This window comes from Triticum aestivum, chromosome 5B (genome assembly GCF_018294505.1).
Source record: "Triticum aestivum cultivar Chinese Spring chromosome 5B, IWGSC CS RefSeq v2.1, whole genome shotgun sequence".
Lineage (NCBI taxonomy): Eukaryota > Viridiplantae > Streptophyta > Magnoliopsida > Poales > Poaceae > Triticum > Triticum aestivum.
Window position 1 is genome coordinate 466,283,684 of NC_057807.1, and position 18,578 is coordinate 466,302,261.

Here is an 18,578-nt window from a genome sequence, read left to right on the forward strand (position 1 = left end):
TCAGTTATTGCATTAGGACAACAACGATTCATCTACTAATTTGTGCTGCGGTAGTTGAACCCATTCCTCTGCATGACCTGTCATTGCCAAAGTAAGTAGTCGAAACCCACTAGCATGTGTAGGAGTTGATTGAGCCATGTTGTGTTCCTACCATGCTATGCCTGCTATTGCTTAGAGTGTGTCAGGTCTGATTCATTGGGAATGAATTGGAGTGCAGTGTTCTATGTTCTGATGCTGAGAGTGAAGTGTGTGAACACGATTTGGTAAAGGTAGCGGTGAGAGGTCATGTAGGAGTACATGGTGGGTTGTCTCACTAGAACCGTCCTTAAGCACTGAGTTCTATGTATGTTGTCCAATGACTCGATACTACCACACATTGGGTTCCGGTAACTCGACCCCTCTCGACTTATTGACCAACTTGATCTCTGTCCAGGAGTCGCAACTAGTTTCTGGTGTTTGTAGGTAGTGCTATTTTTCTACCAAGTGGCACCGGGCAGGGTGGGCTTGGAATAGACTAGGCACACGTGGCCTGGTGTACCGAGTGGCACCCGGATGGTGGGCTCGGGAACCCTGCACACATCATTTGGGGCGTGAGCGAAACCCCGGCCGGATCTCCTTGCGGATGGAACCCGAATAGGCGATAAACCTGGGCTAGAGTCTTGTGTGGTTAGTCAGGTCGTGGCCGAAACCCTCGCCAGGCTTCCGCTTGAAGGTTGCCGAGATACATGACGTGTATATGGCGGTAAGTGGCGAGAGCGTGTGTGAAGAAGTACACCCCTGCATGGTTAACATGATCTATTCGAATAGCCGGGTCCGCGGTTATGGACTTCTTGGAAGCTTACATGGTACATAGACAACTTGAAGTGGATACTCTAAAATGCTCAAGACAAGTGTGAGTGCTATGGATGGCCATCTCGTAGGGAGACGGGGATGAATCCATAGTAGTGTATTGTGTGGTGATTAGTGGACTCGTGTGCGCCATATCACCTGAAGAGTTTCTGGTAGTCGCAGAACAGGATAGTCACAGAGTCAAAGCTGGCTTGCTGCAACTAAACCCCAATTACACTCTTGATACAAATGCATGTATGATAGGATCTGATGTAAGTCTTGCTGAGTACCTTTGTATTCATGTTGCTTTATTTATGTCTTTGCAGCAGAGACTTCGGTCTAACTAGTGTTCTCGTGGACTTCGACGAGTAGCTTGTACCTCAGCTACGATCTTGATCGGATGTTGTAGATAGTCAGGCTCTTTAGCCTTTTTCATTTGTAGATGTCCGTACCCAGACATGTAATGCTTCCGCTTGTTACTTGTATGCTCTGTATGATGGGTCTTGTGACCCCTGTTTGCAATAAATGCTATGTTGGCTCTTCTGAGCCTTTATCTATATGAGTTGTTGAGTTATGTTGTGATGCCATGTTGTACAGCACATACTTGCATGTTATGCGTACGTATAATGTGTATTGCTATATGTGGGATCTGACTATCTAGTTGTTTATCCTTAGTAGCCTCTCTTACCGGGAAATGTCTCCTAGTGCTTCCACTGAGCCCTGGTAGCTTGCTACTGCTCCAGAACACTTAGGCTGGCCGGCATGTGTCCTTCTTCGTTCCTGTGTCTGTCCCTTCGGGGAAATGTCACGCGATGAATACGGGAGTCCTGTTAGCGCGCTACAGCCCGGTTCACCGGAGTCCTGTTAGCCCAGTGCTACAACCTGGATTCACTCGCTGATGACTGACACGTTCGATGCTGGGTCATGGATGCCTGTCCCTGTAAGTTTGTGCCACTTTGGGTTTACGACTAGCCATGTCAGCCCGGGCTCCTTATCATATGGATGCTAGCGACACTATCATATACGTGTGCCAAAAGGCGCAAACGGTCCCGGGCAAAGGTAAGGCGACACCCGTGGGGATACCGTGCGTGAGGCCGCAAAGTGATATGAGGTGTTACATGCTAGATCGATGTGGCATTGAGTCGGGGTCCTGACAGCTTTGGTATCAGAGCCTGACTGCCTGTAGGATTACCAAGCCAAACTGGTCAAAGTCGAGTCTAGAAATTCTTTAGTTATGTAAGGGAATTGATTGTGGGAAGGAACGTAAGGCTCTTTTTACTCCTTTACCTCATGGCCTTCTGATCTGAGTCATCCTATCTTTCCTAACGGGGTTAAGGAACTAGGCTTTCTCTTCCGTCTATCAGGATCACGTGTTACTACTCCATAGTCCCATAGGATTGGTTGATCAGAGTCATATCCTAGTTTCGAGTACTTCCGGTGTAGTCTGTTTAGTACTATCCCAGAACCTTGAGTGGGGATGTTGAGTTGTTGTACTACCCCATTGTTGGCAGGATGTCTCATTCTGAGTATTCTACTACCGTTATGCTACCGGAATTGCCCTAGGAGTTCGAGAGATACTAATTTCCTTATCCTACATTCTATAGCCTATAATTGATGCTGATTCCGTCCCTGGTTTCGTTTCTCAGGATGTCATCAAGTTCTATTGTTCGTAGCCAGAACCACGGAGATGGTAGGGATGAGGATCCTCCTGACCCACCTACGTTGACGGAGTTCATGTTAGAAATGGAGAGGAACAAGCGTGAGTCTAACTGCTTGTTGGCACGTATCAAGGAGAACACCGCACATCAGTCCAATAAGTCTGCGACCATTCATGACTTCATCTGCTTGCACCCACCTACCTTTCATCATTCCATCGAGCCACTCGATACAGATGATTGTCTCCGTAGTATCACACGCAAGCTCCGTTCTGCGAACGTAGCTGAAAGTGACAAGGTCACCTATGCTGCATACTACCTGGAAGGTCCTGCTAGTCTTTGGTGGCAGAACTATGAGGCTATGCTTCCAGCTGGCCAGATTCCTACCTGGAAGGATTTCACTGAGGCTTTTTGCGAGCATCACATTCCTGAGGCCCTCATCGATCGCAAGAGAGAAGAGTTCTGTAGTTTCACCCAGAGTAAGATGGCTGTTGATGCTTACAACAGAGAGTTTGAGAACCTTGCCCGCTATGCTACAGAAGAAGTGTCCACGGACGCCAAGAAGCAGGCTAGGTTCCGGAAGGGTCTCAGCCCCAAGTTGCGTCGTGATCTCCACCTACATCATTGTGATACATTCCAGGCTCTTGTGAATAAGGCCATCCATGCAGAGACAGCTCAACTCACTTACGAGGAGTCTCATAAGCACACCCATGATTTGGGATCTTCCTCCGGTTCTAGTTCTCAGAAGCGCCGAATTTGGGTTCCAAACTCCGCTCTTCCTTTCGGATATGCACCGAGACCATCTTATGTGGTGCCTTCCCCAGCTCAATCGTATGTTCCACCCAGGTCTACTGGTAGACCGCTTGTCAGTGCGGGTCCACGTCCAACCTCAGGGACTTGCTTCACATGCGGGAAGACAGGACACTATGCACGTGACTGCTCTCAGACTAGTTATGCTCCATCCCAGCCCGAGAAGTCTGTTGGCTATGTCAAGCCATCAAGCAAGACGATCAGTGCCAAGCCAGCTCGCACTGAACGTGGACGTGTGCATCACGTCTCAGCTAAAGACGCTCATGATGATCCAGATGTCGTTCTTGGTACACTCCTTGTCAATTGCCATCCAGCATCGGTTTTGTTCGATACTGGAGCATCTCACTCCTTCATTTCTGAAGGCTATGCTCGTTTACACGACATGTCATTTTGTGATATGCCAACTCCGCTTGAAATCCAAACCCCAGGGTCTAGATGGCAGACCACTAGAATCAGCCATGGTAATGAAATCCTTGTTGATAGACTTGTATTTCTTGCATCACTTGTAGCCCTCAAGTCCTCAGATATTAACATCATCTTGGGTATGGACTGGATGACAGCTCATCATGCCAAGATTGATTGTTACACAAGATCTGTTCAGCTTACACACCCATCTGGCAAGATAGTCACTGTCTCCACTAGAGTTGCAAAGCGTCAGCTCTATTCTCTTAATGCCAGCCCTCTTCCAGACCTTGAAGATATCCCGGTAGTCCGTGACTTTCCGGATGTCTTTCCAGAGGAACTGCCAGGTGTTCCGCCTGACAGAGATGTAGAGTTCGTCATAGATCTTATCCCAGGAACAGCTCCAATCTCTAGGAGACCTTACAAGATGGCACCCTTAGAACTAGCCGAGCTTAAGAAACAACTTGATGAGTCCTTGCAAAAGGGTTTCATCCGTCCTAGTTCTTCTCCTTGGGCTTGCCCCGTCCTCTTCGTCAAGAAGAAGGATGGTACGGACCGGATGGTTGTAGATTATCGTCCCGTTAATTTGGTCACGATAAAGAACAAGTATCCGCTTCCCAGGATCAACGACCTGTATGATCAGCTCGCTGGATCCTCAGTCTTCTCCAAGATGGATTTGAGGTTAGGCTACCACCAAATTAAGATCAGAAACGGGGACATCCCTAAAACGGCTTTTGTCACTCGTTATGGCCAGTACGAGTACACCGTCATGTCCTTCGGCCTAACCAACGCCCCAGCCACTTTCTCCCGCTTGATGAACTCGATCTTCATGGAGTACTTAGATAAGTTCGTCGTGGTTTACCTCGATGATATTCTTATTTACTCGAAGAAGGAGGAAGAGCATGCCGAACATCTTAGACTTGTATTAGAAAAACTCAGAGAGCACCGCCTTTATGCCAAGTTCTCCAAGTGTGAATTTTGGTTGCCAGAAGTGACCTACCTAGGCCACGTAATCTCTGGTAAGGGCATTGCTGTCAATCCCGAGAGAGTTAAGGCCGTTCTCGATTGGACTCCACCTGAAACCGTTAAACAAGTTAGGAGTTTCCTTGGTCTAGCCAGCTATTGTCGCCGCTTTGTTGAAAACTTCTCCAAAGTAGCCAAACCCCTCACGGAACTTCTTAAGAAAGATAAAAAGTTTGAGTGGTCCCCACAGTGTGAGTACAGTTTTCAGGAACTGAAAAGGTGCCTGACTTCTGCTCCCATACTTGTGCCACCGAATTTCACAAAGGACTTTGTTATCTACTGCGACGCCTCACGACAGGGACTAGGTTGCATTCTTATGCAGGATCGTCATGTGATTGCCTATGCATCTCGACAGTTGCATCCACATGAGGATAATTATCCTACACATGATCTAGAGCTTGCAGCCGTAGTCTATGCACTCAAGACCTGGCGACATTACCTTCTTGGTAAACGTTGCGAGATCTACACCGATCACCAGAGTCTCAAGTATATCTTCACCCAACTGGATTTGAACCTTAGGCAAAGACGTTGGTTGGAGTTGATCTCAGATTACGACTTAGGGATTACCTACACTCTAGGCAAAGCTAATGTCATGGCTGATGCGCTAAGTCGTAAATCCTATTTCAACAATCTCATGTTGCAGCAAGGCCAACCACTTCTCCGTGAGGAATTCTGTAAGCTCAATCTTCACATTGCTCCTCACGGATTCCTTTCTACCTTGGTGGCGAAACCTACTCTTGTGGATCATATTATAGAAGCCCAGAAGCATGATACGGGGATTACCCGGATCAAGAGAAATATTGCCAAGGGTATTGCTGGTAGTTTCTCTATAGATAATCGAGGTGTTGTTTTCTTTGGGAACCGCCTGGTGGTCCCCAAGAAGCAACATCTTCGGCAATTGATTCTTAAGGAGGCGCATGAATCTCCTCTCATGATTCATCCCGGTAGTACTAAGATGTATCAGGACCTACGCTAGAGGTTCTGGTGGACTAGGATGAAGAGAGAAATTGCTCAGTTCATTGCCAACTGTGATGTTTGTCGTCGCGTTAAGGCAGAGCATCAAAGACCTGCTGGCACCCTTCAGCCTTTAGCTATTCCTGAACGGAAATGGGATAAAGTTGGTATGGACTTCATCACCGGCTTTCCCAGGACCAAGAAAGGGAATAACACTATCTTCGTAGTCGTTGATCGTCTTTCCAAAGTGGCTCACTTCCTATCTGTTCGAGAGAGTATCACTGCTAGTCAGCTTGCTGACTTATATATTTCTCGAATAGTGTCACTTCATGGTGTTCCACTAGAGATCAATTCAGACCGTGGCAGTCTTTTCACTTCTCATTTCTGGGAGAGTTTCCAAACTGCCATGGGAACCCATCTTTCCTTCAGTACCGCTTTCCACCCTCAGTCGAGTGGTCAGGTGGAAAGGGTCAATCAAATTCTCGAAGACATGCTTAGAGCTTGCGCTATCTCATTCGGTATGGATTGGGAGAAATGTCTTCCTTTCGCCGAGTTTGCTTATAACAATAGCTATCAATCCAGTCTCAAGAAAGCTCCTTTTGAGATTCTCTATGGACGAAGATGTCGAACACCTTTAAACTGGTCAGAAACCGGTGAAAGACAATTCTTTGGACCGGACATGATCCAGGAGGCAGAAGAGCAAGTTCGCATCATTCGTGAGAATTTGAAAATAGCCCAATCTCGTCAAAAGAGCCAGTATGACCGTCGTCATAAGGAAGTGGCCTATGAAGTTGGCGACAAAGCTTACCTTCGGGTCACTCCTTCGAAGGGTACCCATCGCTTCGGTATCAAGGGCAAGTTGGCTCCTCGTTACATTGGTCCTTTTCGCATTCTCGCTAAACGAGGAGAGGTTGCCTACCAGTTGGAACTACCGCCACATCTTTCTCAAGTTCATGATGTCTTCCACGTCTCTCAACTCAGGCGTTGCTTCTCGGATCCCATCCGCAGAGTGGACCACGAAACGCTTGATCTCCAAGATAACCTCACCTACCGAGAGTACCCGGTTCGCATTCTTGATCAAGCAGAGCGTGTTACTCGATGTCAGAACATCAAGTTTCTCAAGGTTCAGTGGTCTCATCATTCCGAGAGAGAAGCTACTTGGGAGCGAGAAGATCGTCTTCGACTGGAGTACCCCACTTTCTTTCCGTCAACCCCTGAATCTCGGGACGAGATTCTTTCAAGTGGGGGCGAGTTGTCACATCCCTAGTTCTGGTATGCTCAAGGCTAGCTAGTCATGTGTGCATCATGTTTAAATTCCATTTAAATTATGAAATGAGGATTTGTGAAACCCTCAGGATCATATCTGAAAATGACCCAAATAAAAATTGTTCCAAAAAGGTCCAAGAAAATGCTCATGTTGCTCTCTGAAAATATTGGACAGAGATAAAACTCAAACCAATATTTTCAGGACCTCATAAGTATTTATTTTGGGCATTTGGAATTAATGCATAATTATTTGCATTGGATATATATTTGTTATATACATAATATATGTCCAAAAATTATGCCATTTATAAAGGAGCTCTGGAATAATATAACTAGCTTCCATAAAAATTGGCATAAGAAAATAAAATGGTTTAGTATTTCTTTTTAAAACCAAACAAATGTCAGAAAATAGAAAAAGAAACAAAACAGGAGAAAACTTACCTGGCGCTTAGCTCCTGTGCAGCCCGGTCCTGTGCGGCCTGGCCGGCCCAGCTGGCCAGCCCAGCCCACCTGGCCGGCCCAGCTGGCCAGCCCAGCCCACCTGGCCTCCTCCTCTGTCGTCCTCCTCCCCCTCGCCAAGCAGCTGCGTGCCCGCGCCACAGCCGGCCGCGACCACGCGCCCGGCCACCTCCTGCCTCCCTGCCTGCTCCGCGACTCCCTGGACGTCGCCACGCACGCCCCGCACCTCTCTCCCTCTCTCTCATTCCTCCCCTTCCCCTGGTCTCTCTCCCACGCGACCGCCCGAACGCGCCGTCGCCGCCGCATGCCATTGCCGCGGCCACCACCTCCCCCTCGCCCTCTCTTCGAGTCCGGAAGCTCCGCCACGTCGTCCACCACCTCTCCGCCAAGCCGTGCCTCGCCGGACGCCCCGTGGAGCCGTCGCCGTCGCCTTCTTCACCTCCGGCCGCCGTGGATCTCCATCGCCGCCCCGCCGTCTCCAGTGCGTCCCCGAGCTCGCCATCAAGCCCCTCGAGCCCGCGGTGAGCTCCGCCACTGTTCCCGTCTCTCCGTTTAGCTGCCCGCACGCCGTAGCCCTTCTCCCCACCACGGCCGAAGCCTCTCGCCGCCGTCCATGTCGCCGTAGTCGTCTCGGCCCGCCTCCGCCCAAACCGAGCACCCCATCGTGCTCCCGGTGCCACGAGGGTGCCGCAGAGCCCCTCGGGTGGCCTCCCCGTGCCCCGCAGCCCATTCTCCCTCGAAGCCGAACTCTGGCCGCCGCCCCGAGCTTCGCTCCGGCGAGCTCCGGTCGCCCCTGCCTCTCCCACTTGCTCCAATCGGTGCGGACGAGTGCTGGCTCCTCGCTCGTGGTCTCCGCCGCCCAAATGGTCGCCGGGGCGATGATCCCGAGCCCTCCGCCGCGTTCGGCCTCGCCGGCGGCTAGACGCCGGCGGGATTGACCGGGTCAACCCCCGCTAACTAAGCCCCCTTGTGACGCTGACATGTGGGGCCCGGCCCTGCTAATTTTTTAGTTTAGGATTAGTTTAGCAACTAATTAACTCTGTTAACTAACTATGACACTGATGTGTGGACCCCACACGTCAGGTTTGACCCTGGTCAGCCCCGGTTGACCTGCTGACATCGTGCTGACGTCATGCTGGCACAATAATATATTTTCTGGAATTAAAATAAATCAGGAAATTCCAAAAAATGTTCAAAACTTCAAAAATTCATATCAATTCAACCGTAGCTCAGATTGAAATAAATTATATATGAAAAATTATCAGAAAAATGCAATCTATCCATCTATACCAGTTTCATGCATGATAAAACAACTTATACTTGCTGTATAGGTGAAAACACATGAATGGCATTTATAAGAGCTTATTTTGGAGTTGCATTTGGTTCAAATGGACTTCATTCAATTTGAATACTAGTTGCATTAGCTCAAACAGCATCACATCTACATGCCATGTTCATGCATCATATTGTTGCATATGATTGTGTATTGATTGCCGTCACCGTTCCTTCTCGATAGGTCCTGCCTCGGAGACGTTCCAGAGTACCTGTCTGTGAAGCAGTGCCTCCCTTGTTGATTTACCAGGCAAGCAAACCCCCTTGTTCATTCCGATACAATACTACTCTCTCGCTCCTGCTCTCAGTTATTGCATTAGGACAACAACGATTCATCTGCTAATTTGTGCTGCGGTAGTTGAACCCATTCCTCTGCATGACCTGTCATTGCCACAGTAAATAGTTGAAACCCACTAGCATGTGTAGGAGTTGATTGAGCCATGTTGTGTTCCTACCATGCTATGCTTGCTATTGCTTAGAGTGTGTTAGGTCTGATTCATTGGGAATGAATTGGAGTGCAGTGTCTATGTTCTGATGCTGAGAGTGAAGTGTGTGAACACGATTTGGTAAAGGTAGCGGTGAGAGGCCATGTAGGAGTACATGGTGGGTTGTCTCACTGGAACCATCCTTAAGCACTGAGTTCTATGTATGTTGTCCAATGACTCGATACTACCACACATTGGGTTCCGGTAACTCGACCCCTCTCGACTTATTGACCAACTTGATCTCTGTCCAGGAGTCGCAACTAGTTTCTGGTGTTTGTAGGTAGTGCTATTTTTCTACCAAGTGGCACCCGGCAGGGTGGGCTTGGGACAGACTAGGCACACGTGGCCTGGTGTACCGAGTGGCACCCAGATGGTGGGATCGGGAACCCTGCACACATTGTTTGGGGCTGTGAGCGAAACCCCGGCCGGATCTCCTTGCGGATGGAACCCAAATAGGCGATAAACCTGGGCTAGAGTCTTGTGTGGTTAGTTAGGTCATGGCCAACACCCTCGCCAGGCTTCCGCTTGAAGGTTGCCGAGATACATGACGTGTATATGGCGGTAAGTGGCGAGAGCGTGTGTGAAGAAGTACACCCCTGCAGGGTTAACATGATCTATTCGAATAGCCGGGTCTGCGGTTATGGACTTCTTGGATGCTTACATGGTACATAGACAACTTGAAGTGGATACTCTAAAATGCTCAAGACAAGTGTGAGTGCTATGGATGGCCTTCTCGTAGGGATACGGGGATGAATCCATAGTAGTGTATTGTGTGGTGATTAGTGGACTCGTGTGCGCCATATCACCTCAAGAGTTTCTGGTAGTCGTAGAACAGGGTAGCCACAGAGTCAAAGCTGGCTTGCTGCAACTAAACCCCAATTACACTCTTGATACAAATGCATGTATGATAGGATCTGATGTAAGTCTTGCTGAGTACCTTTGTATTCATGTTGCTTTATTTATGTCTTTGCAGAAGAGACTTCGGTCTTACTAGTGTTCTCGTGGAATTCAACGAGTAGCTTGTACCTCAGCTACGATCTTGATCGGATGTTGTAGATAGTCAGGCTCTTCAGCCTTTTTCATTTGTAGATGTCTGTACCCAGACATGTAATGCTTCCACTTGTTGCTTGTATGCTCTGTATGATGGGTCTTGTGACCCCTGTTTGCAATAAATGCTATGTTGGCTCTTCTGAGCCTTTATCTATATGAGTTGTTGAGTTATGTTGTGATGCCATGTTGTACAACACATACTTGCATGTTATGCATACATGTAATGTGTATTGCTATGTGTGGGATCTGACTATCTAGTTGTTTATCCTTAGTAGCCTCTCTTACCGGGAAATGTCTCCTAGTGCTTCCACTGAGCCCTGGTAGCTTGCTACTGCTCTGGAACACTTAGGCCGGCCGGCATGTGTCCTTCTTCGTTCCTGTGTCTGTCCCTTCGGGGAAATGTCATGCGATGAATACCGGAGTCCTGTTAGCCCGCTACAGCCTAGTTCACCGGAGTCCTGTTAGCCCAGTGCTACAGCTTGGATTCACTCACTGATGACCGACACGTTCGATGCTGGGTCATGGATGCCTGTCCCTGTAAGTTTGTGCCACTTTGGGTTTACGACTAGCCATGTCAGCCCGGGCTCCTTATCATATGGATGCTAGCGACACTATCATATACGTGTGCCAAAAGGCGCAAACGGTCCCGGGAAAAGGTAAGGCGACACCCGTGGGGATACCGTGCGTGAGGCCGCAAAGTGATATGAGGTATTACATGCTAGATCGATGTGGCATTGAGTCGGGGTCCTGACACAAGGACATAATTCTTCTATGCAGCAATGAGGATAATCCTCAGATCATGGACCTAGTCAGCATCATTGCTACTATCATCTTTAAACTTAGTTTTCTCTAGGAACATATCCAAAACAAAATGAAGCTACAGCGTGAGCTATTGATCTACAACATAATTTGCAAAATAGTATATATCAGGACTAAGTTCATGATAAATTAAAGTTTGATGAATCAAATTACTTAAGAACTCCCACTTAGATAGATATCCCTCGAGTCATCTAAATGATCACGTGATCCAAATCAACTAAACCATGTCCGATCATCACGTGAGATGGAGTAGTCATTGATGACCCACAAGTATATGGAGTCAATTGTAGCCTTTTTAGTAAGTAAGAGTGTCGAACCCAACAAGGAGCAGAAGAAAATGACAAGTGGTTTTCAGCAAGGCAATGTCTGCAAGTGCTAAAATTGTAAGTAGTGGAGTAGTTTGATAGCAAGATAATTTGTAACGAGCAAGTAATGATAGTAGTAACAAAAGTGCAGCAAGGTAGCCTAATCCTTTTGAGGCAAAGGACCGGCCAATACGGTCTCTTATGATAAGCAAAGTGTTCTTGAGGGTACACGGGAATTTCATCTAGTCACTTTCATCATGTTGGCTTAATTCGTGATCGTTACTTTGATAATTTGATATGTGGGTGGACCGCTGCTAAGGTGCTGCTCTTACTTGAACAAACCTTCCACTTATGATTAACCCTCCCACAAGCATCCACAACTACGAGAAAAGTATTAAGAATAAATTCTAACCATAGCATTACACTTTTGGATCCAATCGGCCCCTTACGGAATAGTGCATAAATTGGGATTTAAGCTTCTGTCACTCTCGCAACCCACCATCTAATAACTATTCCACAATGCATTACCTTAGGCCCAAATATGCTGAAGTGTCATGTAGTCGACGTTCACATGACACCACTAAGAGAATGACAACATACACCATCAAAATATCGAACACATATCAAGTTCACATGATTACTTGCAACATGATTTCTCCTGTGACCTCAAGAACGAAAGTAACTACTCACAAATAATGAATATGCTCAAGATCATAGGGGTATTAAATAGCATAATGGATCTGAACATAATATTCCACCAAATAAACCATATAGTAATCAACTACAAGATGTAATCAACACTACTAGTCACCCACAAGCACCAATCTATAGTTTTGATACAAAGACTGAACTAGGGTTTGAGAGGAGTTGGTGATGAAGATGTTGATGAAGATGGCCCTCCCCAAGATGGGTGAGTTGTTGGTGATGATGATGACGATGATCTCCCCCTTGATACGTTTCCAACGTATCTATAATTTTCGATTGTTCCATGCTATTATATTATCCATCTTGGATGGTTTATATGCATTTGTATGCTATTTTATATGATTCTTGGGACTAACTACTAACCTAGAGCCCAGTGCCAGTTTCTGTTTTATCCTTGTTTTTGAGTTTTACAGAAAAGGAATACCAAACGGAGTCCAATTGACATTCCAATTTTTCTGGAATTTTTATGGACCAAAAGAAACCCCTGAAGTAAAAGAGTTGGGACAGAAGAGTCCCGAGCCATCCACGAGGGTGGAGGGCGCACCCTACCCCCTTGGGCGCTCCCCCTATCTCATGGATGACTCGGAGACCCCCCTGACATGAGACCGACGCCAAAAATTCCTATAAATACAAAAACCCCTAGAAATAAACCTAGATCGGGAGTTACGCCGCCGCAAGCCTCTGTAGCCACCAAAAACCTCTCGGGACCCTGTTCCAGCACCCTGCCAGAGGGGAAATCATTACCAGTGGCCATCTTCATCATCCCGGTGCTCTCCATGACGAGGAGGGAGTAGTTCACCCTCGGGGCTGAGGGTATGTACTAGTAGCTATGTATTTGATCTCTCTCTCTCTCTCTCTCTCTCTCTCTCGTGTTCTTGATATAGCACGATCTTGATGTAACGTGAGCTTTGCTATTATAATTGGATCTTATGATGTTTCTCCCCTCCACCTTCTTGTAATGGATTGAGTTTTCCCTTTGAAGTTATCTTATCGGATTGAGTCCTTAAGGATTTGAGAACACTTGATGTATGTCTTCCCGTGCTTATATGTGGTGACAATGGGATATTCACGTGATCCACTTGATGTATGTTTTGGTGATCAACTTGCGGGTTCTGTGACCTTGTAAACTTATGCATAGGGGTTGGCACACGTTTTCGTCTTGACTCTCCGGGGCACCCTTGGAAGTTCTTTGTGTTGGTTGAATAGATGAATCTGAGATTGTGTGATGCATATCGTATAATCATACCCACGGATACTTGAGGTGACATTGGGGTATCTAGGTGATATTAGGGTTTTGGTTGATGTGTGTCTTAAGGTGTTATTTTACTATGAACTTTAGGGCTGTTTGTGACACTTATAGGAATAGCCCAATGGATTGATCGAAAAGAATAAGTTTGAGGTGGTTTCATACCCTACAATAATCTCTTCGTTTTTTCTCCGCTATTAGTGACTTTGGTGTGACTCTTTGTTGCATATTGAGGGATAATTATCTGATCCAATTATGTTATCATTGTTGAGAGAACTTGCACTGGTGAAAGTATGAACCCTAGGCCTTGTTTCGAAGCATTGCAATACCGTTTTTGCTCACTTTTATCGCTTGCTACCTTTCTGTTTTTATATTTTCAGATTACAAAAACCTATATCTACCATCCATATTGCACTTGTATCACCATCTCTTCGCCGAACTAGTGCACCTATACAATTTACCATTATATTGGGTGTGTTGGGGACACAAGAGACTCTTTGTTATTTGGTTGCAGGGTTGTTTGAGAGAGACCATATTCATCATATGCCTCCCACGGATTGATAAACCTTAGGTCATCCACTTGAGGGAAATTTGCTACTGTCGTACAAACCTCTGCACTTGGAGGCCCAACAACGTCTACAAGAAGAAGGTTGCGTAGTAGACATCAAGCTCTTTTCTGGATCCGTTGCCGGGGAGGTTAGTGCTTGAAGGTATATCTTTGGATCTTGCAACCAAATCTTTTTGTTTCTTGTTTTATTACTAGTTTAGTTTATAAAAGAAAACTACAAAAAAATGGAACTGAGGGTGCCTCATATGCTTCATCTTTTTAATATCTTTCGCGAAAATGATGGAAAGGAAAATTGTGCCCAAGTGCTAGAAGAAAAATGCATTAAATTGTTTGGCACTACATATTTGAATGATGAGCATGGTTGCAATGTTTTTAGTATGAATTCCTTGTATACCCATGATGCTAATGATATGCAAATCCACAAGCTTGGGGATGCTATGTTTGATGATGATGATATTTTTAGTCCCCCAAGTTTTGATGAGCAAATTTATTTTGATGATAGCATGCCTCCTATTTATGATGATTATATTGATGAAAGTGGGTTTGGAAGAGAGTCAACTTTAGTAAGTAATGATCCCACTATTTTGGAGGGTGTTGAATCTTATGGTTATATTGATGAAAGTGGATTTGGAGAGGTCATGACTTTATTTAGTGATGAATCCACTATTTCGGAAGAGGTTCCAATTGATTATGAGAACAAAGTTGCTATCCATGATGATTATTGTGATGACATGTATGCTATAAATAATAATGATAACAATGAAACTTGTCATCTTGATTTTAATTTTCAATTGGATTATGCCTCACATGATAGTTATTTTGTTGAGTTTGCTCCCACTACTATTCATGAGAAGAAATTTTCTTATGTGGAGATTAGTAAATTTTCTATGCTTGTAGATCATGAAAAGAATGCTTTGTGTGATGGTTATATTGTTGAATTCATTCATTATGCTACTTAAAATTACTATGAGGGATGAGTATATGCTTGTAGGAATTGCAATAATATCAAGTTTCCTCTCTATGTGTTGAAAATCTTGAAACTATGCTTGTTTTGCCTTCCTATGCTAGTAGATTCTTGTTCCCATAAGTTGTTTGCTCACAAAATACCTATTCATAGGAAGTGGGTTAGGCTTAAATGTGTTAGTCATATGCTTCATGATGCTCTCTTTATGTTTCAATTCTTATCTTTTATGTGAGCACAATTGTCATCATCATGCCTAGCTAAAAAGGCATTAAAGAAAATCGCTTGTTGGGAGACAACCCAATATTTAACCCTACTGTTTTTTTGTGTTAACATGATTAAGCTACTGTAGTAATAATGTTTTATAGATTTTGTTTCAATAAAGTGCCAAGTAGAACCTTTGGGAAGACTTGGGTGAAAGTTAATGTGTTCTTGTTGTAAAAAACAGAAACTTTGTGCTGACGAGATTAGATGTAATTTTTTTTACAAAAGAGTGCTTTTAAGTTGATTCTTTCTGAATAAGATTAATAGACACATTCCTCACGTCCAAAAATTTATTTCAGAATTTTTGGAGTTACAGAAGTATTAGAGAGTTACAGATTACTGCAGACTGTTCTGTTCTTGACAGATTCTGTTTTCATTATGTTGTTTGCTTATTTTGATGAATCTATGACTAGTATCGGAGGGTATGAACCATAGAGAAGTTGGAATACAGTAGATATTACACCAATATAAGTAAAGAATGAGTTCACAACAGTACCAAAGTGGTGATTTTATTTTCTTATACTAACAGAGCTTACGAGTTTTCTGTTGAGTTTTGTGTTGTGAAGTTTTCAAGTTTTGGGTAAAGATTCGATGGACTATGGAATAAGGAGTGGCAAGAGCCTAAGCTTGGGGATGCCCAAGGCACCCCAAGGTGATATTCAAGGACAACCAAGAGCCTAAGCTTGGGGATGCCCCGGATGGCATCCCCTCTTTCGTCTTCATCATCGGTAACTTTACTTGGAGCTATATTTTTATTCACCACATGATATGTGTTTTGCTTGGAGCGTCATTTTATTTTATTTTGTTTTCTTGATGTTTGCATAATATCCCAAGATCTGAAATTCTTAAATGTTAGAGAGTCTTCACATAGTTGCATAATTTTTTGACTACTCATTGATCTTCACTTATGTCTTTTGGAGTAGTTTGTCATTTGCTCTAGCACTTATATCTTTTTAGAGCACGGCGGTAGTTTTATTTTGAAGAAATAGATGAACTCTCATGCTTCACTTATATAATTTTGAGAGTATTTGAAAACAGCATGGTAATTTTCTTTGGTTATAAATTTAGTCCTAATATGATAGGCATCCAAGGGGGATATAATAAAAACTTTCATATAAAGTGCATTGAATACCATGAGAAATTTGATTCCTTATGATTGTTTTGAGATATGAAGATGGTGATATTAGATCATGCTATTGGAGTAGTTGTGAATTTGAGAGATACTTGTGTTGAAGTTTGTGATTCTCGTAGCATGCACATATGGTGAACCATTATGTGATGAACTTGGAGCATGATTTATTTATTGCTTGTCTTCCTTACGTGTGGAGGTCAGGATCGCGTGATGGTTAACTCCTACCAATCCTTCCCCTAGGAGCATGCACGTAGTGCTTGGTTTCGAGAACTAATAGATTTTTGCAATAAGTATGTGAGTTCTTTATGACTAATGTTGACTCCATGGATTATACGCACTCTCACCCTTCCACCATTACTAGCCTCTCTTGTGTCGCGCAATTTTCGCCGATACCATACACCCACCATATACCTTCCTCAAAACATCCACCATACCTACCTATTTTGGAATTTCCATGGCCATTCCGAGATATATTGCCATGCAACTTTCCATCGTTCCGTTTATTATGACATGCTTCATAATTCTCATATTGCTTTGCATGATCATGTAGTTGACATCATATTTGTGGCAAAGCCACTGTTCATAATTCTTTCTTTCATGTCACTCTTGATTCATTGCACATCTCGGTACACCGCCAGAGGCACTCATATATAGTCATATTTTGTTCTAAGTATCTAGTTGTAATTCTTGAGTTCTAAATAAATAAAGTGTGATGATCATCATTATTAGAGCATTGTCACAGTGATGAAAGGATGACTGAGACTATGATTCCCCCACAAGTCCGGATGAGACTCCGGACGAAAAAATAGAGGCCAAAAAAATGAGAAAGACCCAAATAAAAAAACAAAAAAAATGAGAGAAAAAGAGAGAAGGGGTGAGGGAGTCCTGGATTAGGGGGTGTCCGGATGGCCGGACTATGACCTTCGGCCGGACTCCTGGACTATGAAGATACAAGATTGAAGACTCCGTCCCGTGTCCGGATGGGACTTTCCTTGGCGTGGAAGGCAAGCTTGCCGATACGATATGAAGATCTCCTCCCATTGTAACCAACTCTGTGTAACCCTAGCCCTCTCCGGTGTCTATATAAACCGGAGAGTTTTAGTCCATAGGACGAACAACAATCATACCATAGGCTAGATTCTAGGGTTTAGCCACTCCGATCTCGTGGTAGATCTACTCTTGTACTACCCATATCATCAATATTAATCAAGCAGGAGTAGGGTTTTACCTCCATCGAGAGGGCCCGAACCTGGGTAAAAACATCGTGTCCCTTGTCTCCTGTTACCATCCGCCTAGACGCACAGTTCGGGACCCCCTGCCCGAGATCCGCCGGTTTTGACACCGACATTGGTGCTTTCATTGAGAGTTCCTCTGTGTCGTCGCCTTTTAGGCCCGATGGCTTCTTCGCTCGTCAACCGCGACGCGGTCTGGGATGAGACTTTTGTCCCCGGACAGATCTTCGTATTCGGCGGCTTCGCACTGCGGGCTGACTCGTTCGGCCATCTGGAGCAGATCGAGAGCTACGCCCCTGGCCATCAGGTCAGGTTTGGAAGCTTGAACTACACGGCCGACATCCGCGGGGACTTGATCTTCGACGGATTCGAGCCACAACCGGGCGCGCCGCACTGTCATGATGGGCACGATTTAGCTCTGTCATCGGACAACGCCCAGAGTGTCGCTTAGGTGTCCGCTCCGACCATTAGCTCGGAGGCCACTACGCCAGTCGGGGACGGACGGTTAGACGCCACCCCGGAAACTGCAATCTCTACGGCGATAGAGCCGGATACCAGCCTAGTCCCTCGCAAGGCCCGTGACTCCGAGGTGCCGGACTCCGATCCGGACTCCGTAAATCCCGCACCTCTCCCGGTTAAGCCCGATTGGGCTCCGGTCATGGAGTTCACCGCCGCGGATGTCTTTCAGCACTCACCTTTCGGCAACATCCTGAATTCGTTAAAGTCTCTCTCTTTGTCAGGAGAGCCCTGGCGGACTACGGCCAACACGGTTGGGACGCGGACGACGAAGAAATTTGTAGCCCACCCACCACCCACTTTGTAGCCACTGTCGACGATTTAACCGACATGCTCGACTTCGACTCCGAAGACATCGACGGCATGGACGCCGATGAAGGAGACGATCAAGAACCAGTGCCTATAGGGAACTGGAAAGCCACCTCGTCATATGACATATACATGGTGGACACCCCTAAAGCGGGGGATGGCGAGGAGAAAACGGAGGATGACCCCTCCAAGAAGCAACCCAAGCGCCGACGTCAGCGGCGCCGCTCTAAGTCCCGCCAAAGCAAAAACGGCGATTC